The sequence below is a fragment of the Mirounga angustirostris genome, unplaced genomic scaffold (assembly GCF_029215605.1).
Source record: "Mirounga angustirostris isolate CCGP_5_RB_7025 unplaced genomic scaffold, mMirAng1.0.hap1 SCAF_14, whole genome shotgun sequence".
Taxonomy (NCBI): domain Eukaryota; kingdom Metazoa; phylum Chordata; class Mammalia; order Carnivora; family Phocidae; genus Mirounga; species Mirounga angustirostris.
The window spans coordinates 3,162,496-3,189,160 of NW_026991722.1; the positions used below are offsets into that span (position 1 = coordinate 3,162,496).

A 26,665-nucleotide genomic window follows, 5' to 3' on the forward strand; every position below is an offset into this window, starting at 1 on the left:
CTAGTTCCTGATTCATTGATTTTTGCTTTTTTCTTTATTTCCTTCCTCTTGGCTTTCTTGTTTTCCCTTCAAAACCTACTGAGTTTAACATTTAAATGATATATTTTGACTTTTTCTCTTGAAAAAATTAATGTACTCTACCTACAAATTTCCTTTGACTATATCTTTGACAACATGGCACAAACTTTTTATTATTATTAGTTTTTAATACCTTGTAATTGTTTGATTTTCTTTTAACTTCAATTATTTAATTTTTTAATAACTAGATGATTTTGTTTGTTTGTTTGTTTAAAGCTTTGTCACTTATTTCTAAAATGACTTTTTCATAACTAGAGAATGTTGCTGCACGATTTGGAATATTTTTAAGTCTTCTGAAATATATTTCAGAATTGACCTGTAGGACTTCTGCTTTCAAAAAGATGTAGAAGTACTTTTCCCTAGTCCTTTCATTAAATACAATCGGAAACCCTGGACATTATCCATAAGAAAACTCTGAAAGGCAGAGTACAGAAGGCAGAGCAGCTAGGGGCCTCTGTGTCTAAGGAATGAAACAATGGTGCGTTATCTGGGTTTTCTTTTGTCCTGTTATATCCCAGATTTGGAGCTAAAGAAGCCAGCAATCCAGAAATACCATGAGGTGTATACAAAGTCCCAGTAAGTCTACTCTCTCCAAAGTATCAGGGGAGGGGCAGCTCAGGAATCCAGAAAACTTTTATATGCTAACCCCACTCAACTCTAGTCAAATACCACAGAAAAAAAATGCATGGCCCACTGCCCACTCCCCAACAAAGGCTAAACAGGCATCTAGATTTCCACCCTTACCAGGGTGTGGTGAGGAACCCAAGTTCCTCTCCAGGATGGTTCCAGAGAAGGCTGAGTAGGAACTGGGAGTCCTATTGCAGCCAGATGACAAGTCTTGCCCAGCTTTCATGGCGTCAGCAGAGATCATCAGGTAAGCCCAGACTTTGCCCGCCCCCGCCCCCAGTGAGGCATTAATGGGAGCTCAGGAAGTTCACAAACCCTCAGCAGTGGTGAAGCCATTCCATCATAGTCAGCAGAGTTATGTGGGGGGAGAAGAAGATGCTCCTGTTCCTCCCGTCCAGGCTGGTATCAGCCCCTGCCAGAGCAAGGACAGGAGAAGCTACCTAAAACAGAAAGTCGGAATCAGATCCATAGTCTCATCATATGATACCCTAAATGCCCAAATTACAACAAGAAAAAAAAAATCACTCACCATGCTAAGAACTAGGAAAATCTCAATTAGAGTAAAAAAAGATAATAACAGATGGCAACACAGAGATTACAGAAGTATTAGGATTATCTGATAGAATTTAAAGCAGCCATCATAAAAGTTCTTCAAAGAGTGACTACAAATATGCCTATAATAGACAAAATAATAGAAAATTTCAGCAAATGAACACACATCTCAACAAAAACAGAAGCTATAAAGAAGAATCACCAAAACTTTAAAACTGCAAAATACATTAACCAAAATAAAAACTCAGTGAGTTGGCTCAAAAGCAGAGTGAATGGGACAGAGGAAAGAATCCATGTCACTGGAGAAGTCTACAAAAAATTAAAAAAAAAAATTAACACCAATTCTACATAACCTCTTCAAAGAAACAGAAGGTAGGGGAATACTTCCCAATTTATTTTATGAAGCCAGAATGACCTGACACCAAAACTAAACAAAGGCAGAAAAAAAAAAAGAAAGGAAGGAAGGAAAGAAGGAAGGAAGGAAGAAAGGAAGGAAGGAAAGAAGGAAGGAAGAACGGAAGGAAGGAAGGAAGGAAGGAAGGAAGGAAGGAAGGAAGAGGGAGGGAACGAGGGAAAGAAGGGAGGAAGGGAGGGAGGGAGGGAGGAAACTATAAACTTCATATACAGATCTTATCATGAATATAGATAAAGAAAATCATTATCAAAATATTAGGAAATGAAAAAAAAATTAGGAAATGGAATTCAGCAATATATAAAGGGGATTATACACCATGACCTGATGGGACTTACTCCAGACATGCTTGACTGGTTCAATATTCAAAACTCAATGAATGTGATCTACTGTATTAACACGTTAAGAAAAAAAAAATCACATGATTATACCTTTTGAGGCAGGAAAAGCATTTGATGAAATTCAATACTCATTCCTGATAAAAAGAAATTCTCAGCAAGTTAGAAATAGAGGGGATGTCTTCATTTTGATAGACAGCATCTACAGAACGCCATAGCGAGCATCATGCCCAATGTAAATGCTTTCCCCCAAACTTGAGAAGTAAGGATGTTCACTCTCATCACAATTACTCAACATAGTGCTGCAAATTCCAGCCATCACAATAAGGAAAGAAAAGGAAATAATAATGCGTGCAGATCAGAAAGTAAAAATAAATCTGTTCCTGTTTGCAAGAAAACATGATGGTCTAGATAGAAAATCTCAAGGAATTTGCAAACAAAGAAACAACCTCTTATGTACCTTCCTGGGAACTAATAAGTTAAATCAGCAGATTCACAGAATACAAAATCAGTGCACAAAATTCCTATTACAGTGAAGAAGTGGAAGCCAAAATTGCAAATACAGTACCATTTATAATAACTCCAAAACCAATCAGACACTTAGGTGTAAATCTCACAAAACGTGTCTAGGCCTTGTACGCTGAAAACCACAAAATGCTGATGAAAGAAATCAAAGATCTGAACAAATGGAGAGATGACTTTGTCCATTAACTGGAAGACTCAACCTCGTAAAGATGTGTTTAATCCAAACACACTTGGCTAACTGTATATACCAGAGTTTGCTGCAGTCTCATTTTAAATAGGAAACCAAAAACGTCCTGGCAATCCTTGGGCTCCATGCTTTCACTTTAAAGATGGAGAAATGACGTTTGACTCATGTCAAAAGACATGAGTGTCAGCTTGCCCAGGGGTTTGGGCACCAACACTAATGACACTTCCCTTGTTTTCCCCTCTGACCCCATGAAATCCTCCCCCCTTTTCTGATTTCCTGGCCCAGTGGTTACAACTGCCCCCCACCCCCTGTGTACATCTGCTTGACCCCTGACACACCTCAGTGTTTAATAATTTGTTGAATGGATACACACTTCCTGGTCTGGGGGGGTCGTTATTCCTCTGTGTGTGTGTTTGGGGGGGTCGTTATTCCCCTGTGTGTTTGGGGGTCGTTATTCCCCTGTGTGTGTGCTTGGGGGGGTCGTTATTCCCCTGTGTGTTTGGGGGTCGTTATTCCCCTGTGTGTGTGCTTGGGGGGGTCGTTATTCCCCTGTGTGTGTGTTGGGGGGGTCGTTATCCCCCTGTGTGTGTGTTTGGGGGGGTCGTTATCCCCCTGTGTGTGTGTTTGGGGGGGTCGTTATCCCCCTGTGTGTGTGTTTGGGGGGTCGTTATCCCCCTGTGTGTGTGTTTGGGGGGGTCGTTATTCCCCTGTGTGTGTGTTTGGGGGGTCATTATTCCCCTTTGTGTGTATTTGGGGGGGTCGTTATTCCCCTGTGTGTGTGTTTGGGGGTCGTTATTCCCCTGTGTGTGTGTTGGGGGGGTCGTTATTCCCCTGTGTGTGTGTTTGGGGGGGTCGTTATTCCCCTGTGTGTGTGTTTGGGGGGTCGTTATTCCCCTGTGTGTGTGTTTGGGGGGGTCGTTATTCCCCTGTGTGTGTGTTTGGGGGGTCGTTATTCCTCTGTGTGTGTTTGGGGGGGTCGTTATTCCTCTGTCTATGTGTGGCTGGGGGTCGTGATGCTGGAGACACAGGTGTCACTGGCCACAGGGCTGGTGAATAGATCTCTCCACCCTTTCTCCGTGTTTGCCCACCTGCAGCGCATGCCATCAAAAATGTCCAGCCCTCCCTTAGTAGCCTATCTAGAACACTAATTTCTTCTTCCTGTTTACAAAGTATTTACACTGACCTTCTAATCTGATGTTACAAGAGCAGCTTTTTCTCTGCTTTTAAATAGAAAGAACTCATTTTAGAGGCAGCATCTTGTCTTATTGTCCTCTTGCCCACAGAATCCGTTTGTTGTCATTTCCACCCACTACAAATTGCTGCTTACCAGAGTGTCTAAAAATAAGAAACATAAAACCATATTCCCCCACACCCCAAATTAAGCCTTCCAGAAGGACATTATTATGCCCCAGTTCTCTCTATCTGTTGAATTTTTCAGCAACTCAGTCCCAAAACCATTTTCATATTTGGTCACATGTGAGCTGAGCGAAGGTAATCGACACTAATGATTGCCAGCTCCTATTTTTTGGCCTATTGTTTCACTTTGACTGTATTTTCCCTTTCCTTTCTGTTTTTCTCCCATTGTATGTGCAGTTCCACTGAGATGTGTCTTGGTTTCACGGAGTTCCACAACTCAGGAGCTAATCATATCCCAGAGCACTGAGACCGGACGTCCTGTGGTGTTCAGAATTCACATTTGTTGTTCATTCGCACACTTCTGGTTCGGGATCATTTCACTGTGGATCTCATAGTCTGGCAAACACACGCTCATGCAGATACACACACATTCACAACAGATATCTCCGCTTAAATATGCTTGATGCCCAACATTATCACAGGGTTTTCCATACAAAGAAATGACCAGCATTGTCATGCCAGGCCTGTATTATCTTATGCAGAGAATACTAAACAGCATATTATTTCATCCACTGTGTGACAGATGAGCTTTAGCAGAAGAGGCTAATAACAATAAATTAATGTGGAGTGGCTTTGAGGGAGAAAAAATAGGACAAAGGATCTTCAAAATTAGAGATAAATGTTATCGCACATTTTGATCTGGCCTTCCTTGAATTCAGCGTGAGTGCTGTGTTAAGTTTCTGTCACATGGTTGTCCCATATCGAGACAATAAAGTTGACCTGTGGGAAAATATTCAATGGCAATTATTTCAGTTAAATCAAATGGAAATCAAGTTTGAAAAGGAAATAAATTCATGTTTCTACTTCTCTGTATTTTACTTCAGACATTAGAACCTTCATATGTGACTAGTTAGTGATCTGTACAAAGAAAAACATGCAACCTTTGGATTCACCCTTTTCATTCATTTAACCAAGATAGAGATGTCCTCTTATGAGAATTAAACACAGCATGTCATGCGCCGACACAAGGAATGGAAAACTTAGAACTCACTTCACGGCCAGCAGATGACGAGTGGCCTGAGGAAAATAGATGATTGGAAAGGAAGGAGCCACATCACGTCCCAGATTTCACCCTGAGGAGGCCCCCAAAGACCACAGATTTGAAAGTGCAGCTTCCCCCACCCTGGTCTCCACCAACTCTGTGGAAAAGCATCTACTCGAGGGCTGAGCTGGAAGCTGCAATTAATTTAATTGAAATTGCAAACTGTCTCAACAGACTATACGTTCACCACCACATTAACAGCATTTCAACAAAAGGTCATCCTTGGCTTGAAATAGAGTACAGATAATGGTTGACATGAGTCTTTGATGGAGAATAGGTATATATTTATGTAGGAATGCAGTAATCCCATGTACAAGTTATTGTACTTATGTTAATTAATCTAGCCGATCAACAAACACCTACAGAGTGCTCACTGGGTAATAAGTATGCTGAGGAGCTCTGGGGACCCCGAGGTGAGTAGCCTCTTATCTCAAAGGAGCTCAGGATTCAATTTAACAGTACAATGCTTTTGAGGAAAAAAAATATGTTTATAGTAGAGCATACTGAAAAGTAAGAAGAGAGACTAAAAGTATAAAAATATGCCTCATAAAATAAACAAATGTAGATATTTTAAAAATGGATTGGTGGGACAGACTTTGAAGAAAGGGAGAAACACAACATGTTAATATCAGAAAAAATGTTGATGGTTTATTTGAACAGGTAAAGTGTCGACCTTTGTATGAGAGAGTGTGAAAACTCCCCCACCCTCTCTGAATCCCCTCTCTTGGGCATGGAGGCAGGAAGAAAGTCATGGGAGTCACTGAGGTTGGTGCTTCAGAACCAAGCATGGCGAGAGACAAGCAGGGTTGGCCACTCAGACTGGGGCCATAGGGTCCGACCCCAGAGGACCAGATTCTTCAAGTGCAGCACATAATTTCCAAGGTCCCAGGTCTAGGCAAGAAGCAACAATACAGGATACGGTGACCAAGTCAAGGTGGGTAAGGATCTAGAACAAGTGCCAAGTGCTTTTTCTAGAAGATGTAGGATGAGCAAGAGCCAGTAAAGGAAAAACCTGGTTCAAACACACACCAGAAAAGTCTAAGAATTATGGAAAGATGCATTTGAAGAGATGATTAGCTAAACAATTCTTGAAGTCTCCTTTGCATCATTGATCAGTAACTATATCTAATGTATACAAGATACCCTATGCAAGACAATGTCCTTAGTAGTAAGGGATGGGGGTACAGAAACAGAAAACTGGTCTCGTGCTTTTATTTATTTTTATTTTTTTAAGTTTTTATTTAAATTCTAGTTAACATACAATGTAATATTAGTTTCAAATGTATGATATAGTGATTCAACACTTCTGTATAAAACCTGGTGCTCATCCTTAACCCTTGATCCCTATCACCTATTTCACCCATCCCCCCACCCACCTGCCCTCTGGTGACCATCAGATTGTTCTCTGTAGCTAAGGGTCTGTCTCTTGGTTTAGCTCTCTCTCTCTCTTTTTTTTTTCCTTTTGCTCATTTGCTTTGTTTCTTAAGTTCCACACACGAATGAAATCATATGGTATTTGTCTCTGACTTATTTCACTTAGCATAATACTCTAGTTCTATCCACGTCATTGCAAATGGCAAGATTTCATTCTTTGTTATGGCTGAGTAATAGTCCGTTGTATATAGATAGATAGATAGATAGATAGATAGATAGATAGATAGATAGATACCACATCTTCTTTATCCATTCATCACTCAATGGACACTTGGGCTATTTCCATAATTCAAGTCTCCAAAATCTTGAAATCATTTTTCCAGCTTTATTAAGAATCCCTATTTCTTTTCCCATAGAATAAAAAAAGAACATGTGCCCCTATTAAGAAAAAAAAATAAAGGACTTTTTGCAATTTTTCTAATAAGGTAATTTTTGCAGATCAGATGTCTAAAAGAGGTGAATAGTATTACCCAGGGAGCTTTGGCTGAAGTGGAGCCCTTTGTGGACTTCTTTTCTCCCAGTGATTAAACTGAAAAGTATGAGCTAAGCCAAATGTGCAGATCTGGAATTCACTAAATTACTTCCTCTGACTTCCTTATTTTTCAGTCAGTAATAATTTGATTATAAATTGAACTCAATGGAGCAACATACAAATACATATTCTGAACAGATTTTTAACTACCAAAATATGTTTTCACCTGAAAAGCAGAATGTGTGTGTCTAATTATGCATATGTATTTATTCTAACTTGCTTGATTAACAAAACAAAATGAAGAAGTCAAATAAACTTTCTTGGTTCTAGTGGGAAACACATTTCAAACTCCAGAGAGGGAGAAGGAAAGAACCCAATTGTGATTAATAATGCTCATTACTGAGCTGCTCTCTGACCAGCACACACCTCAGAAGGTCTTATTATTATTCTCCTTCTCTACGAAATGAGAGCAAAGTAAGAGAGTGAAATATGGAAAAAGCAAATCGTTTGGTACATGTCTAAAGTTGGCTAAAACTTTATTGTTTAGGTAACTTCGGTGCTCTCCTCTGGGCTTGCAGTACATACCTAGGAGCAGACATACAGTAACTGAATTGTTTCAACTTATCCAAACAGCATTGAAATGGACCTAATTGTTGCAAGAAAGGAAAACCCCATGTGTCTCCAGAGACTATTAGTGTCATTTAAAGGGCTAAATGTATCATAAAACCTGTCTTTAACAGAATAAAATTGTACAGACCAACACAATTTTGGCTAATGTTTTCCACATTTCTTGAAATAAAGAAAAAACGGGAGGAAAGAGAGAGAGAGAGAAAGAAAGAAAGAAAGAAAGAAAGAAAGAAAGAAAGAAAGAAAGAAAGAAAGAAAGAAAGAAAGAAAGAAAGAAAGAAAGAAGAAAAAGACCCGCTTGGCTGTAAAGCAGGTCTATCGGGTCACTAAATTATCAGGAATATTTTTTGTGTAGACCATCAAATATCTTTTCAAAAATTAAAACGATTTTGTAGCAAGGTACTTGCAAGGTAGATTTGCATAAAGTATTCCAATTCTACAAGATAAATGTTATGTTTCTTTCTATTATATTTCTTTCATAATGTGGATTTGAACAAAAATGAAACCTAACTTACACAAGGAATGGATTCAAACTTCTTCCATTTGATGCCTTCACAATGGATGTGAACTTTGTAGCTGGTTTCACTGACACTTTATTTTCATTTTATTTTTTTGTTCTGGGGAAATACTTCCCCATGGTATTTTCTTATTGTTACATATGTTGTACCTGCTGAACGTGTGCTCCGCTCCCTTTTGAGTAAAGTAAATAATGGTAGAGCTTTTCCCAAACAGAAAAAGGTAGAGAGAAAGGTTTAAGCATTGCTTTTATTCCATCAAAGAGACAAAAGGATATTTCTTTCCTCTAAAGAAGTTCAGAGTATAATGGGGAAAAATCAAGAACAGAGACAAATAGTGAATCAAACCTCAATTGAAAGAACAAATCTTTCTATTTATCTGTCTCATCTTTTCACCGGGGTTGTATATCAACTATCAAGAAAGCTATTTCAAATAAGTTCTGCTAACATAATTGTTATTTTATAAGTTTAGTTGCTATGGTAATGCATGATGTAATCGTCTATTACCATCACAATCCGTTCCTTTTTCATACCTTGCCAGCATATTATTCCCCTTTTCTCCCTTAGTCCTCTATGATGCAGGAAGAAAAACAAAACAAAATAAAACGATGTATATATTGTTTTATTATTCTGCAAACCCTCTGAATCAGGATGTAGTTATCCATGTGTAGGAGCTTTCCCTGGAACAGCGAAGTTTTAGATTTCCATGCACTGCTGCCATTATCCCGCGACCCTCATCAAGCGACGCGTGAATGGAAACAATTGTAATTTCTTCATTGTTCGCTGTTGAAATGAACGTGCAACGTGCACGTTTCCAGAAGATAGGGACCACATGGCAAATCGTTGACTGAGGGATGCTGGCGCTGAGGGAGACAGGTTGGTTGGGGGCACAGTTTTGCCATCCACCAGAAGAGGAGCCTGGCCAAAATGAAAACAAAGCTTTGGTAATCCATTGTTCTCAGCGAAGGGCTGCCCTCGAGCTGAAAATCTAGAAATGTCATGAAATCGTGTCATACCGGGAGTGTTAAGAGACAAGGAAACCAGTAGGGAACGTGTGTGGTAAGGAGGGTTGTGGTGATGCATTTCACAACGGGATTTTGCTGTGTCCCCAAGGTCACTTTGACCTTCTGGGAATGACCTCAGAGGGCTGCACAGCATGACCAGCACTGCGCACCCCAGGCATCCAGGGAGAAGGGCTCTGGATGTGTGCCCTCAGAGGACACCCACACTTGGCCATTGGTAGCCAGAGAGGGCCATCTGCAGCTGGTAGAATTGGACTTGCCTCCTTCTGCAGGTGGTTCTTCACCTATATCCACCTTCCTACACCCTGGAGGGGTGGTCCTTAATCCCACACTGCTCTCTCCTGTCCCCGTCTGCGTCTTCATTCCGGTGCCCCGTGCTGGGCAGATGTTGGGGGTCTGTCACTGCCCATCTCCGCTATGCTCTTCCTTAAACCCATGGATCTCCTGCTTTTCTCCCCCACCCTTTAAAAATCCTAACTTATCTCCCCACCTTCATCCCAGAAGCCAGTAAGAGGTTTTGATCCTTTCCCAGGGCTGTATTTCTGTACTCTGAGCACTGTTTTGCTTGTGCTTCTTTGTATTTTTTTGTCATTCTGTTATTTTCTAGTGTGAGAGGATAACTTCTCTTTCTCTCCCTTGCCAGAGTCTAAGCCTCTTGAAGTCAGGGACTGTCTCTTACTCACAGTGGTACCTCCCAGTGTTTGGGACTGGTAGGCAGCTCTTCATTGATGAAAAAAGGACTCGAATTCAAATCCCAGTCCTACAGGGTGCATGCGCATTTAAAACAAGTTCTCCCCTACACTGACAGATTGTACGTGATGCTGTGTTCTTTTACCCATAGTGACATGGGAGTGTCTCGAACACCAACCCCTGAACCCGGCCATCATTGTTTGATTTTGTTTGCTATTATCTAGGGAACAGATGTTTTTTGAATTGTAGAATTTAAATATATGCTGGCCCTGAATGAAACCACTCTCTGCCAGTTTAGGAAAAGCCCCAAATTCCACTATTCCCTACACTGTCGTATATTTTCCTTGATATATATCATAGAAAAGATTTCTGAAAGCTTCTGAAAAACACATAATAAATTTGGTGCTTCTCCTTTCTTATGGTTTTGTGTTATATTTAGAAATATGATAGTTCTGCTTTATTTTTATATCCCCACAAGTGTGGTGTGTAAGTAGTATTTCCTGAATGCAAGGACAAGGAGAGGAAGTGATAAAAGGAGGAGGAAGGAAAGTAGCAAAAAGGAAGGAGGGAGGGAGGTGGGGGAGGGAGGAGTCAGGGAGGAGAAACCCCGCATCACTTCTTGTTTTCTTTACATAGTACCTCCTCTGGGTTTCAAGACCCAGTGGATATTCTCGTATTCTGAGTTTCTGTACAACTATTAGTGTTGTGACGAAGTTACAAGGTAAGTTCCTAAAAAGAAAACTCAAAGGATTCATATTTTAAAATGAAACCATTATAATTATGGCCCCACACTACTATGGGCAGCTATCATAACTTTCCTTTCCAACTCATTGATTTTCAGGCATTTTAGGGCTAGTTATGCACAGAAGTGCATTTGCAATTCACAGACGCCCAACCTGTGCTCCTTCAGTCATTCTCATTGTGATACGTGCTTCACAAATGGTATTTGGTGGCGCCCTTCTTTCTAATTGCTTTAAATTAAAAAGCAATTAGATGCTTGCTAATTTCAGATGAGATTCTCTGGGTCAGGCCTGAGATGGCCACAGAATCATTAGGAAATGTGCATTACAGATCTCCTCCCAATACCAACTGGACCTCCAGAGAGCAGAAGGTCGGGGGCTGGTCCTGCAGGCGGCAGCTGTCTTTCCGATTGGCAAGATGATGCAAAAGCTTGTTTGTGTTGGACGGCTCGGATGATGCCATCAGTCTTCTCACTGTCATTCTGAAATGAATCAAGGCATCGCCGGGACTCCAAAGCTATCACTTTGCATCCCCAGTGCACGGTGGCTGGCAGGCAGCAAAGCTCCATGTTTAATACTTGGCCTCACCACACTTTCTTTGTAAAACACTTCACAGTGCACAAGGGGCTTTCCTCAGTTTACAAAAGGGTTTCGTTTTTCCTTCTGAGTTTGAGCTTGATAAAAACCACATTTTGAGGTGTTTGTTTCTCCACCCATTTCCCAGATGAGGAAAGGAAAGAGCTTTGGAGACTTGGCCAAAGTCTTTTGGCCAATCCCAGGGCTAGGACCATAAGTGAAGGTCCTCAGACTCCAAGACTGCTTTTTTTTTTTTTTTAATATACCTTATAATTCAATACAAATGGAGTTATCTGTCTTTACAGATTAAGTGATGCATATGCAAGAGATCCACCTCCTCAATAACATCTGTGGTTCTACAGTAATTTTGTCCCTAATTCTAGAACCATGACCTGAAGAAAATGGTGTTTGTTGGTATTTTAGTTGATTCAGACAATGACTGGCTGTTCCTTCTGCCTTACCTCCCTGAGACCTTAAAGAACATATGAATAATTTCAGCTGTGGTTGGATTTTGTGAGCACGTGGGTGGCACTCATCTCAATCACAGGCAAGCTCCTTGAAGGATGGGACTTGCTGGAATTGCTCATCTCTCCGGATCTGGACTGAGAAGTGTTACTTTTATTTCCTTTCTACCAGTTTATATGCAGGAGTGTCATTTAGTGAGTTGATGTCATGAGCAGCTCTTTCATTCAAATGGCATATGGAGGAATTACCCACAACAAACCAGCGCACTGGGGTAGATGAGTCACCCAAAACAATTTCCTTATTCCAAGAAAATTTTGCAAGCTTGTCAAGGCAAATTTTCCCTCTCTTTGCAGAATGTGCAATGAAACAACATGCGTTGGTTTGCTTTTAGCTAGATCTCTATGAATTGGCACGTTAATATCATACCAATTAAGGGCGCCTGGGTGGCTCAGTCGGTTAGACATCTGCCTTCGGCTCAGGTATGATCCCAGAGTCCTGGGATCGAGCCCCACATCAGGCTCCCCACTCAGCGGAAAGCCTGCTTCTCCCTCTCCCACTCCCCCTGCTTGTGTTCCCTCTCTCGCTGTGTCTCTCTCTGTCAAATAAATAAAATCTTAAAAAAAAAAATCATACCAATTAAGGAATGAGACAGGAAAAAAGTTAAAATATTCATCTTGCAAAAATTAAAAGTTAATGGTCGAAAAGACTGCTGATATTTGGGAGTGCATTGGAATCTTAAGATTAAATGTTAAAAATTTTTAATAATTTTCTTTCCACCTCCACCAATATTTATTTTGACTTTAAAAAAATTAAAACACATTTTCTTAGTCGTAAAATTGCACTTTGAGGAAAAACTGGAAATATGCAAAAATATAAATATATCAATAAAAAGCTTCTATAATATGAGCTTGCTAAAATATTCCTATATTTCTTTGAGTCTTTTCTTCGTTTCATTTTTTAACATGAGCTTTTCTTATCCTGATTAACATACCATAAGTATATTCCATTGTATCAGTGGTCAAAGATTATGTAACTAATGCTTATTTATGGACATTTAGGTTATTTTTGCATTTTTGTCATGATCAATATAACCACAAAAATATGCATCATTTGTATATTATGTATTTATATAAAACAGAAGTATTTTACGTTTATAAAATGTGTGTATGTAAATATATAAAATATAAGTATTTATATAAATATATGAATATACATTTATAAAAATATTTAATGTATTTATAAAATAATTTTCCCACCTGTTATTGCTTGAGAAGGCACAATTAAATTTTATTTATGACATTTATGGAATATAAAAGTTTTATATTCTTTTTTGTAATCCAATTTAGTAATATTTTGTAATTTCTTTCATAAATTTTATGCATGGAAATTTATTTTCTAATCAGAGATCATGTAGTTATTTTTGTATGTATTTTCTTCCCTATTTTGGGTTTTTTTCCTCACCTAATAATTTGATCTACTCAGAATTTATTCTGGTGTCTATGAGGGGGAGCTATTTCCGTACTTTTCCCTCAACTTGCTAATCATTTGCCAAATAATACCTCTTTTGTCCTTGTTTTGCATTGAAGTTTTTGTCAAATACAAAGTTCTCATATATACCGGGTTCTATTTTGGGGCTATCTCTTATTTTCACTGTTGTGGCTCATTTTGTTTTTCAATTTCATTCTGATCAATAACTTTTAAGGAGTGAGACCATTTGCTAGAATTAAAGACTATAAAAAAAAGCTTAGAGCTGGGGAAACAAAACCCAAATCAATACACATGAATAGATGCCACCGGGTGAGAAAGTTGCCACCTTGGTGGGTGCTGGTGGACAAAGACCACAACTGACCACACAGAGCAGTCTGGCAGAGCCCAAAGGATCAGCAGGAGAGGATCACGCAGGTGGACAACGGGAGAGCCCTTTGGCCGGAGTTCATGGAGGCAAGATGGAGAAACTGGGGATTCCCGCAGAGTTCAGTGCTGAGGTTCGGGAAAACATCAGCGGGGCTTGGCCGCCATGCCAGGGAATGCACATGGAGCTGTCTCCACAGACAATGGCAGATGTTTCCTCACACAGCGTCATCTTAAGTTTCAGATACTTCGAGAACAGACTGGCACGTAAGAGGTAACATGCATTTATGTAAAGTCATGGTTTTCATTGCTTTCCCTTCTTGGCCTCTACAGAGCATCCTCTACCCTATCGTCTGTGAGTGAGGGGTTTCCACTGAAGTGATGTCTCAGTGGGAGCTAAGTCACACCGCTTCTTGTTTATTTTTCTGATACTTTCTACTTTGTAGGAATGTTCTCACTCCCCAAAATGTCTCTGGGAGTATCTTACCCAATGAGGGAAGATTTGAAAAATTCTAAGCTTCAGTATTTTTTTTTTCCATCTGCATTTCTAGCCCTCAAGGTCACACTGCTGGACATTCTTTGACTTTTGGAGGACAGCTCTAGCTTCCAAACTGACAAGCTGTGCCAAGTTGGTGGGAGCATCACTGACTTCATCAAAATTATTTTAAAAGCTGCTAAGTAGACCTACTGTCTGCTAGGATTGAATTGTCCCACTGGTCTCCATACCACGGGACCAACAGCTGTGGACACATCACCAGTGGTGGCTTCTGGTCCCCGCCTGCCGGGGTCCTGGTCACATCCCACTTTCTGCCACCTGTGCTTGGCCTAGGCTGCTTATGCACAGATGATTCGAGTCCAGGGTGGGGTCCACTGTGTCCAGCAATGTTCCTCACAGGTACTATGGTCATCAAGGTCCTGGAATGGAGACAACTCAGAGCCAGGCCCCTGCTTGCCCCTGACTGTCATGGAATGGGAGCGAGAAGCAAGCCTCACTCTCAGGCCTCAAGATAACAGCGTCCTCCGATGGGTAAGTGGTCACTTTTCTCTATAGCTTTTAAAGATTATTATTCAGGGGCGCCTGGGTGGCTCAGTTGGTTCAGCGACTGCCTTCGGCTCAGGTCATGATCCTGGAGTCCCGGGATCGAGTCCCGCATCGGGCTCCCTGCTCAGTGGGAAGTCTGCTTCTCCCTCTGACCCTCCCCCCTCTCATGTGCTCTCTCTCTCTCATTCTCTCTCTCAAATAAATAAATAAATAAATAAAATCTTTAAAAAAATAAATAAAAAATAAAGATTATTATTCAATATTTATGAGAGCCCTGTATATATATTTAAAATTATTTAAATTTCATTTTACTTAAATTGTTTATATTAATTCAAATGAAATGAGCCTTGATTTTTTTGGACCAGGGTAAATAACTAAGGTACGAGGTTGTCGAAAGCCTAAACTTTGCAATGAATCTAAAAATTCCTTAAAACCACGGTGCTGAGGCTCAGGCCATCACAGGGAAAGAAACAGCCATTTTCAGAGAGAGGGGGGGTGATCTAACCACAGCACCAACAATTTCATGGTGTTTTGAAGCACTTTCTAAGTGAATTTACTAAATTCAATTTACATGCTGAATTGCACCATCTATTGAAATATGTTGTATACTTTTGCAATTGATCTTGCATCCCTAACTACTGGTGTTTGTATTTCTGAGGAGTAAATCTCAAAACTATATAGCAACACAACTGATTTTTTATAACGACTTGGTTTTCCTTACAACTTTGGATTACTTGGTTACCAACGGTATTATGTATGTTTCTTATTTGGTTTTTTTCTTAGCCAATCTCTCCCTGAACACATTTTGGTTATATGCTGTGATTTTGAGCCCTGTAGGTCAAAACGCATTCACAGACCCACCGCATTTTACAACCAAATCATTTGCTTAACTAATCTGATTCACCAAAAGGAATATGCCATCTTATGAGAAATAGAAATTAAGAAGTTTATTCCATGATTTCTTTCCCTGTTGGCTTTGAAAAAAAATTACTTTATTTAATGTCTGAAGTGCTGTTGGCCCTTGATGCTTGAGCACTTTGCTTCTGCCTCAATAATACAAAATATCACTGTAGATTTTTTCCTCCCTATTTATTATTTTATTTGTTTTAGCATTTTATCTATCATTTTGCTGGCGTATCCACAATTTCCTTTCTTTTCTCCTAGCATTTCATGTTTCATCTGCATAATGCCTTTTCAGTCCTTAACCCACCCCCGTGCTCATCCACGTAAATCACGTTTTATTTCTGTCCCGGAAGGCCTTATGGTAATTAAATAATGGTGTTTCTTCTAATATTTCTAGGAACACTTTATTATTTTATACTAGACATATTGGATGCTGTGAATTGAAATGGACTTCAGGCAATCACTTACTTTCAATATTGGTCTGTCATTAGGTTATGTCTAAAGGACAAAATCAAGCATATTCTGTTTTCTGATGTAGTAAATGTAATTGAAGTTAAGACTATTTGCTCTCCTATGAAGGCAATGATACAAGCCATAAAAGGATATCTGAATTTTTTTCCTGTGAGCAAAAAGGAGCAGGTTCCAATCGTGTAAGAAGTGGAACTGAGAGTTTTGTTTGAAAAGGATAAAGCCATAGATTGAGATCTACACTTGAGACAATATTGATCTTTGGATCTAATGACTGTGGTTTTATTTTAAACAAAAGTGAAAAAGAGGTGTAGTGTGTGGGCGGCCGCATGGGGTGAGCCAGCCTGCAGAGAAGGGGCCACGCGGACACGGAGCAGTTGGTCCTTCCCAAACCCTGGTTTCCTCACTGGTGAAAAGGCTGGAAGTCCTTCATCAGGGCCACTGTTGAGGGGATTAAGTCAGAGGATGTCTGTAAGCACCGCTGACTTCTCAAAAACATTTCCTTTCTTCTGTATCTCATAGTGCCCGTTAAAGACGGGTGAGAACTGCACTCTTGTTTACTTATTGTTTTAAATTGTTTGTGATTGTTGCGATTTACTTCCATGTTCAATGCCTGAATTTCAATATTCCTAACTGTAAAGCTGCCTGCTTAATTGGAATGCAAATGCATGCACACATGCATACACTACACATGCAGACAAGCACATTCCGTGTTGATAACTCTTAGGGTTAGCATTCAACATGATGAGAACAGTTTGAGGTATGCTCTTGTTTGCCTGGACCACAAGCCTTATTGAAGGCTTGTCAACACTGAATGGGGACTTTGAGATAGAAGCTCTGCATACGTAGGGAAATGATGTGGCAAAAGTCCACACGAAGAAAATTCCTGTTATTTTACAAAATACTAAGAAAGATGAAAACTAGCTGTATCCTGAAGTCATTGATGTAAGGTCCAACTAATGTATTCTTTCAGGAGATCGTCCAAGAAAATCTGTAAGCTTCCTTTTTTAAGGTAAGACTGTATAAACTAATTATTTCTTTCACCCTGGTTACTAAGAGGCTCTCAGATGAATACAATTTATGATTAAATGATATTTTTTGAAAAGTAATTTGTAAAATATAAATTGACATATGTTATTACAAGTATACTTCCCTGAAATAATAAACAGAGCTTTTCTCTTCTTAAATGTCTCTCTTTTTTCCCAATGTTTGGTATATTTTAAATTTGAATATAATCTTATATGTATTTAATAACATGAATATTATTTTTATATGTATATTATTTTATTTTTGTTTAAATTTTTATTTTGTTTATTTTACTTATTTTATATGTATGTTATTTATGTTTAACATACTTTTATGTTTTATATGTTTATATTTACTTCACCAATATTTGTGAAGTACAGTGTGATTTATAAATCAATAATACAGAAAACAACTTCAGAATATTCGAGTCAATAAAAGCAACAGTTATCATATTGGAAGTCTCTTGATTCTCATTAGCTTTTTCCAGCTTTATGGAGATGTGATTGACATATGACACTGTGTAGGTTTAAGGTGTACAATGTGATGATTTGTTACACATGCATATATTGTAACATGTTTACCAAAATAGACTTAATCAACACATCTTTCACATCACATAATTACCTTTTAGTTCTTGTTGTTGCCATGGTGAGAATGCTTAAGATCTACTCTCAGAGCGACTTTCAAGTAGACAACACAGTATTTTAACTATGGTCCATGCTGTGGGTTAGATCCTTGGAATATACCCCTCTTATACCTGGAAGTCAGAACCCTTTTTTTTTTTTTTTTAGATTTTATTTATTTATTTTTATTTTAGATTTTATTTATTTATTCATTAGAGACAGAGAGAGGCAGAGGGAGAAGCAGGCTCCCAAGGAGCAGGGAGCCTGATGCAGGACTCGATCCCAGGACCCTGAGATCATGACCTGAGCTGAAGGCAGACGCTTAACCATCTGAGCCACCCAGGCGCCCCGAAGTCAGAACCCTTTGACCAGCATCTCCCTATTTCCCTGAGCTCCTGGCAATCACCATTCTACTCTCCGTTTCTAAGAGTTCAGCTTTTTTTTTTTTTAATTCCACAGATAAGTGAGAACAAACAGTATTTGTTTTTAGAGAAATACTCTCAATATTCTTGTCTGACTTTTTTCGCGTAGAATAATGCCTTCAAGTTCCATCCATGTTGTTGCAAATGGTAGGACTTCTTCTTTTCTCATAGCTGAATATATATTACTTTTATGTATATATATATTCATATATATTCATATTTTCTTCATCCATTCATCCATCAGTGGACACTTAGGTTGCTTTCATATGCTAGCTATCATAAATAATGCTTCAGTGAATATGAGAATACAGATCTCTCTCCCAGATACTGATTTCTTTTCCTTTGGATAAATACCCAGAGGTGGAGTTGCTGGATCACAAGCTAGCTCTATTTTCAATTTAATGAAAAATTTCCATACTGCTTTTCACAGTGTCTGCTCCAATTTCTATCCCTGGCAAAAGTGCACAAGGGTTTGCTTTTCCCCACTTCTTCACAACACTAGTGATCTGGTCTTTTGGATAATAGCTGTTTTAACATGTATAAGGTGATATCTCATTGTGGGTCTTTTGTTGTTGTGTTGTTTTGTTTTGTTTTTGCATTTCCTCAATTAGTGATGCTGAGCATCTCTTCATGTATCTTGGGCATTCGTAGGTCTTTGGAAAAGTGTCTAATCAGGTGCTTTGCTCATTTTAAAATTAGATTATTTATTTATTTACTTAGTTGCTATTGAGTTGTATGAGTTCCTTGTGTATTTTAGATCTTAACCCCTTATAAGATACATGATTTGCAAATATTTTCTTCCGTTCCATAGGCTGTCTTTTCATTCTGTTGATGGTTTCCTTTGCTGTGCAGAAGCTTTTACCTTGATGTGGTCCCATGCTCTGATTTCTCCTTGTGTTGCTTGTGCTTTTGGTGTCATAGCCAAAAAATCATTGTCAAGGCCAAGGTCAAGGTGTCCTTTCCTTATGTTTTCTTCTAGAATTTTTATAGTTCCAGGTTTCATATTTAAGGGAGTTTTTAAATAAAACATTATTATTCTTATTCTTTTTTCTTTTTTTGCCTAGAATTTGACCAATCCAATTAAAATTCCATGGATAGAATTAACTGTCCCCAAGGCTTTCTGGACTTGAATAAACCCCTAAAATATATTCCTTTTGTTCCTTTCTACGTGTTTATATTAGGTAGTCCTCCCTTAAATAAGAAAGCAAATACTTTATATTTCATAATAGCATCAAAATATTCAGTTATAAACTTTATGATTTAAATGATATTGAAATAAAGGATTGATTGTGGAATATTCGCTATGTTCTTACATAAAAAATTATGACACCTGCAAGCTCTAATTTCAAGTGAAACATTAATAATAACACTACTTAGCATTTGCATAGCACCTTATACTTTCAAAGAACTCAATGATTATTAATTGGTTAATCTTCTCATGAGCCCTGTGAGGAGGGCAGCATTACCCTTTCTTTTTACAGACCCAGGGGTTAAGTGGCCTGCCCAAGGACCCAGACATTCCAGTTACACTTGAACTTGGAGCTTGATTTCTAATGTTTCCTGCCGACCACAGAACTCAGCTGTTCAATATTAATAGATTGAAATAGAGTAGACAAGAATACATCGAAATAGGTTTTTAGCTGCTCAGTGACAAAACAGTAAATAGTTAAAGTTGACTTTTTGCTTTTATCTGTCTTAGAGCTTTTCTAAGGAAATCATGGCTCATTTTGTAAAATTATAGTAATTTTAAAACAATTAGAAAATTAAACCGGGTTCTTGGTAGAAAGGTCAATGTGAGGAAGAGAATGACCCGCTTCCTCTTTAATAATTGAGTTAACTGAAAATTGGACTAGTTTGCCAGGAGCATTTCTAGTCCATGGGGCCTCTGATAGTCTCCTCCCATCAAGAAGCAAGGTTACGCAGAAAAGAGGAGAGGGGGATGTTATTCATGAGTGCACTGGTCCTCCCCACCCTGCAGCCGTGGTTTGGGTATGACAGCTGACCTCTGCACAGTGACCTCAGTGCCGTGAGTTTGCTGGAGGCTCTACCTTCTCTGACTCGCAAAGCCATCTCGACCTCTGCGTGCTCAGCGAATGCCTTCCTTGGGCCAGTAAAACCCAAGACTCCAGTTTCAATGTTTCCCCTTTTAGAAAAGTACATTGATCTAAGGCATTTCTCAGTTACATGACTTCTTGCAGCTTTGTTATTGTTGTTTTGTTTTATTTTTGAGGGGAACTCAATGGATTCCTTTCTTCAACTAAATGCCTTTCTGCTTATTAGGTGGGAATCATCAGTTTTGAAAGCGAAAGTTCTGGTTTTTCTCTATTTCTCCCACAAAGCCAGGTCCTCAGTTTTCATACATGGGAGTTTGGCTACACATAGGGTGAGACAAGATTCACCTTGGCCTCATGTGAGTGTTTGGTAAGTATTCTTGCTACATTTTCTACTACTGATGCTCCTCAAGGAGTGATTCCTCTTAAAGACATAGAATAGAAACCCTAAGAACTCCAATGCGAGAGCCCATGAAAAAAGGAAGGCTTTTTGCGTATGAATCTCTCTGCAGGTCAAGGGAGGGTCAAGGGTGGAAGAGCCAGGCATGTACAGAAATTAGAAATCTCATTGATAAACAAAACACTGTAATTTCCAATACTTGGCATGTCATCCTTTCTAGCAAAAATTTTTTGAGGACTTACTCAATATATAAATCAATTATAAATCATGCACTATCATAAAACATTTACCAAAAAATTTCAAATATAAGATATATATATATTTTTAAGATCTTATTTATGTATTGGAGAGAGAGAGTGAGAGCATGAGCACAAGCAAGGAGAGGGGCAGAGGGAGAGGGTGAAGCAGGCTTGTTGCTGAGCAGGGAGCCCGACATGGGGCTCAGTTCCAGGACCCTGAGATCATGACCTGAGATCATGACCTGAAGGCAGACGCTTAACCAACTGAGCCATCCAGGCACCCCTATAAGACACATTTTAAAAGACTATTTTAAGTAATTAAATATATGCCAATAGTATAAAATTATTATTATAATGGATTATGGTAAAAGCAATATATGCTTTATTACTTTTGAAAATTTTGGTTTATGTTTTATAAAACAGCAATTCAAGTGTCTATTTTTAAGTTAAGTTTATTTTCACTACTTGGTTTCAATGGCTATCATGATTACAAAATAAAAAATCCTTCACAAAGATTCATCATTCCGAGTGAGAAAAATAGATCATGAGCTTTACTTAAGTTATAAGAATTGTTTTTCAAACCTATGATATTTGGTTTTCAAACTTCTATGCAAAGATTTTGTTGAATTCTGGCTATTAAACTTCCATATTCCTTTATCAATCAATTATACCACCAAACTAATAGAAAATGTGTCTTTTATCTTCATACTTGGCCAATTTGAGGGGAAAAAACTTTTAAGCAGCTCAGAGGATTTTAAGTTTCTAGTTTGCAGCTGTGAGGATTTTTTTTTAATGGATAATGCATTTACATTATTTTTACCACAAATTACAGATTAAGGAAACATAATCATCTGCTTCTTTCCAAATACTTACAAGTATCTGTTTCTTTCAAAAAGCACTGCTTTCTATCATTTTGTTAATAAAAAACTCTGTCAGTTAGTATGCATTTAGGTGCAAATGACAGGAAACTAGACTCACCGTGGCCAGCCATAAAGGTATTAAATAAACTATACAAAGGAGGCTCTCACAGGATGGAACAGTAGCTCCGTGGCGTGATCCAGCACCTACGGTCATCCTTTTTTTCCTTTCTGCCATCCTTAGCATGCTTGCTTTTCTCCTCATGCTGGTACCTCATGCTTGCAAAGTGATTGATGTTGCTCCTATCATCCTGTACTCATTCACATGAGTATCCTGAACAGATAAGAATAAGGTAAGGGCTGTGGAGGGGTGTTATTTCTCTTCTTTATTATCTGCTCTTATTGTGGAAATTAAATCATATCCTTTGAATATAGCTGAGAGAGGCTCATAGTAAAGTAGGAGAAATGTCACCTCTGCTATTTCTTTTTTTTTTCATTTTATTATATTATGTTAATCCCCATACATTACATCATTAGTTTTTGATGTAGTGTTCCATGGTTCATTGTTTGCATATAACACCCAGTGCTCCACGCAGAACGTGCCCTCTTTAATACCCATCACCAGGCTAACCCATCCCCCTCCCCCCTCCCCTCTAGAACCCTCAGTTTGTTTCTCAGAGTCCTTAGTCTCTCATGGTTCGTCTCCCCCTATTTCTTTATGCTTAATTTGCCTGCGTATTTGTATCATCTCAAAGCAGTTCTTTTTCTTGAAACTTTCAATCCACTTGCGAAGGTTAGCTGGCAAATACTGGATAATGTCAGGTGGATTACACTGACGAACTTCGAAGCCTCTGCATGCAGAAGTCCAGTCTGCCCTCAGGACAGCCATGTGTTCCACGTGTCATGGGCCCAACAGAGTGTCATGCGGAGTGGTCAGTGTCACTATGCAGTGAATGCTAGGGACATTTATCTTCTTTCTTAGTGATGGAAATAGGGATCTACTCTGTTGCTTTCCCAAGGCTTGTTTTTTGCAACCCCTGGAAATAGGTATTCTGTTTTGGGATCCCCAAGGCTGGACAGCTGATTTCACAGTGCACAAAGAAAAAGTTTGGAATGTCTTCTTTCTACTGACCACAGGTGGGCTGACTGTGGAGTTCCACAGAACCCTGTCACAACCCACAGCCTTAATACCTACTAATTGTCAATGTCATCACCTAAACGTGTCCCTCAGACAACAAAACAGAAATGGACTCATTTCTGCCCTCCAGAGCTTTATGGGAGAGAGTTGTTAGAGCACTAAGTCTTGCACAATGTAAGACAACGTGTAACCTTCAGACATTTGTAAAGGGAAGACGTGCAAAATGGACCTCTGATATTCTGGCTACAGTAACAAACACAGTTAAGAGAAAAGATCCGAGGATTTTAACCTCACTTTTCCTTTACCTCAAAGTCACTTGTATTTTAACGCTAGCTGACCCTTTTCCTTCCTGGGTCTTGGGCTGTGACTGAAGTAAAGCTTCAGGAGTAAGGACACCAAACTGGGTGGGGAGGCTAAGGTGAGGAGGTCATGGCGTGTTTTTCAACCTCAAAGGACTGCAGTTGTGACCTTTTGGGTATCCAGAAATAATATCTTAGGCCTCAAGGTGAAAGTCAGATTAATATTTCCCAAAGGTAAATGATAGTTGGTTTTTTCTTTTAGTCCTTGAGGATCCCTTATTCCTTCTCTCTGTGAGAATCCTGGGATCCCCCCCAACCCCCGCCATCCCACCTTTTTTAAAACATTAGACTTAACACAACTTAAATCTTAGAAAATATGTCAATGCATTTCAGCACCTGAGCACACAATTAATCTTCATCTATCTCTGGTAATATAAACACACCTGTGGGACGTTTTTCATTGAACACATGAAAAGAAAACTCATAATAAATCTCAGACTGATCGCTTTATCACGACTGACAGGGCTGCTGGAGGCCCCCTCTTGAGGAGTGTGATTTGGGAGTATATAAAAGCAGGAGATTGATTTCTACAGAGCCCTCCCTCTTCTTTAGTATTTATCCCAAGCTGCATGACTTTCCTCCTCTTTAACAAAACAAAAAACCCCACAAAATACGGTTCTTACAGTTAATTTATGGGACCGAAAGTACACAGTCACAGACTCACCCACATGCATTATTGCTCGTTAGTGCCTGGAGGACGCAAATGACCGCTGAGGAGGTGCGTGGACTGACTTGTGCACGGCTCACACGTGGCGTCCCTTTAGAATGCGTTTCTTCAGGGAGACAAGAGAGAACAATCTGATCCCTTACTTAGCAGCAGTGCCCCTGGGGAGTCCGCTAAGTAGTGGCCTTGACGTCATTATCAGGGTTCACGTGTGCTCATCATTAGCAGAGTGTGAATCCGATCTCCCCTCTTCTGCTGTAGTATTTTTCAGGCTGTTCCAGAATGTTCTGGAGCCATGCCTCAGCAGTCTAGTGTGTGGGTGGGAGGTGGCGTGTGGGGAGGCTCCGTCCCAGGAGCTCAGGCAACCCCCATCTCTGATGAGAACAACTTTGCTTTGATCTGTTTTACATATTTGGGCTCTGCGTATGATTTTTAACAGTGTGCTATTCAAATTGATTTGGAGACCACTGATCTATGGCAGATAAAGAGTAAATAAAACTTCCAAAATCACTCCTCTTCCGCAGAGATCACACTTTATTTTCTGAATTGATTAACTCTGCTCTGCTGAATTCAATGACAACGTCCTTATGGCTTTGTAACCATAAAGGTACAAATATTACAGTACGCAGCTCTCTCTCCCTATTTTGAGTTTGGTGAAATTTCCCCAATACTAGAAGGAAAAAAAAATGTTTCACTTGGGAGGACTGGGGAAGAATGAAGCTTGAATTACAAAGATCAACTTAGAAATTTCTTAGTTTGATACAATTTTAGATTTAGGCTTACAGAGAAGCTGCAAAGAAAAAAAAGTGCCCAGCTCCCTATACCTCTTGATTGTTCCCCTAATGTTAACAGCTCATAAACCCTAGAACAATAATCAAAATGGGGAGAATTGACATTAATGCAGTGTTCTGAACCCATCTGTATGCTCTTTTTAAATTTTGCCAGTTTTCTCACTCATGTCCCCTTTCTGGTCCAAGTTCCAACCCAGTATCCTGCATTTCACTTAGTTGCCATGGGTCCTCTGTCTGCTCGAAAGCTTGACGTTTCGTCAGTCTGTTTTCCATGAAAATACTCTGTGGTTCTGTGTTGACTGGTCAATACTGACTTTCACCAACTTGTCTGAAAATGAGCTTTAATTTCTGTTAGATACTGTCCAATAGCAAGCTCAAATGTAGCCCAGCGATACATGATGGACGTTTATTATCTACATATATGGACTCGTTGTCAAAGTCACAGGTTTTAACAGCTTACAACCTGTGTAAATTGGTAAAATTTTTGGCCAGACTCTAATGTTCATGTGCTGAACATAAATCTATGTAAAGATGTAGCTATAATGCCATGAATTTACTGGGTCTGGTTGTGTTCTATGGATTTACCAAGAAAGTAATGGCTCAATCATTTGTATTTTGTTTCAGTATGTGTGCTTTTAGTTTCAAAAAATACAAGGAATCAGGAGAGGGGAGGTTCTTTATCTATATTTAAATAATTTTTAATTGTATTGTTTTAGGGTCAAATGATACGTTTGTACATTTAAGTGGAAAATCCTCTTCAGCAGAGCACGTGCTCATTTTTGAAAAATTTTTAAGTGTCAGGTGCACATAACAAGGGTTTGTATTTTCTGAATGTTGGGAGTAGGGATCTCTATATTTTTCTTAGATCGACTGTGTTAAAAAATGATATTCAAGGGGCGCTGGGCTGGCTCGGCTGGTTAAGCATCTGACTCTTGATTTAACTCAGGTCATGATCTTGGGGTTGTGAGATCAAGCCCCGTGTTGGGTTCTGCCCTGGGCATGGAGCCTGCTTGGAATTCTCTCTCTCCTCTCCCTCCGCCCCTCCTTTCCACTTGCACACTCTCACTCTCTCTTTCTCCCTAAAAAAATTTTTTTAAAAATTCTTTATTTAAAAAAAGATATTAAAAATGCACCAAATTTCCACCAATATTTGATATATCAGCCTCTAAAAAGAGTGTGCTACCATGTCTCACAATGTTTGTGGGTTTTTCACTTTAATTTCTCCTACAGCGCTCCCAAGTTTTTCTTTGTAGACTTACAGTTCTTTTGTTAAGAGAACACAACTTCAGGACTCTTCATCTTTCTGGTGTGTTGCTTCTCTTATTATTGTGAGGGTTAATTTTATGCTTCAACCAGGCCATGGTGTCCAGATATTTGGTCAACATTATTCTGGGTGTTTCCATGAAGGTGCATTCTTGGATGAGATTAATTTTTAAGTCAGTGGACTTTGAGTAAAGCAGATTACCCTCCATAACATGGATAGGTGGACCTCATCCAATCACTTGAAGGCCTTGATAGAACAAAGACTGACCTCTCTTAAGCAGGAGGAAATTCTGACAGCAGATTGCCTTTGGACTCTATGATTAATAATTTTGTGTTACAACTTGAAAGGACCGTGAGGTAGCCAGAAATTTGGTCAAATGCTGTGCTGGTGGTTTCTTTAAAGGTGTTTTGGATGAAGGCAACACTTAAGTATACTAAGTAAAGGAGATTTCCCTCCATAATACAGGTAGGCCATACTCCGTGAGCTGAAGACTTGAATAGAACAAAAGCCTGACTCTCCCTCAGTAAGAGAGTTCTGTCTGATTGCTTTAAACTGCGACATCAGCCTTCCTGGATCCACAGCAAGCTGCCAGCCTTTGGACTTGAATTGGGACATAAGTCAGAAGATTTTAGACTTGCTAGCTTCCATAATCTTGTGGGTCAATTTCTTAAATAAATCTCTTTCTTTCTATATATGCACATCCTGTTTCTCTGGATAACACTGACTAATACAATTATTATGTAGTATCCTCTTTGTCCCTAATAATAATTTTTGTCTTAAAGTCAGTTTTGTCTAATATTGATGGTGCCACAACAGTTTGAATTTGGCCCTTTTTCTATCTTTTACAGT

General features: G+C 39.2%; 1 long non-coding RNA gene across 1 annotated transcript; it reads right to left on the reverse strand.

Moving 5' to 3' along the window:
• Positions 1 to 8,850: 8,850 nt before the first annotated feature.
• LOC135362594 (uncharacterized) lies at positions 8,851 to 23,896 on the reverse strand. The gene is made up of 3 exons (XR_010407475.1): positions 23,762 to 23,896; positions 21,722 to 21,934; positions 8,851 to 9,143 (listed from the first exon to the last, which is right to left on the reverse strand). It is a non-coding gene; the product is annotated as an uncharacterized LOC135362594 (long non-coding RNA).
• Between the last annotated feature and the right edge of the window lie 2,769 nt (positions 23,897 to 26,665).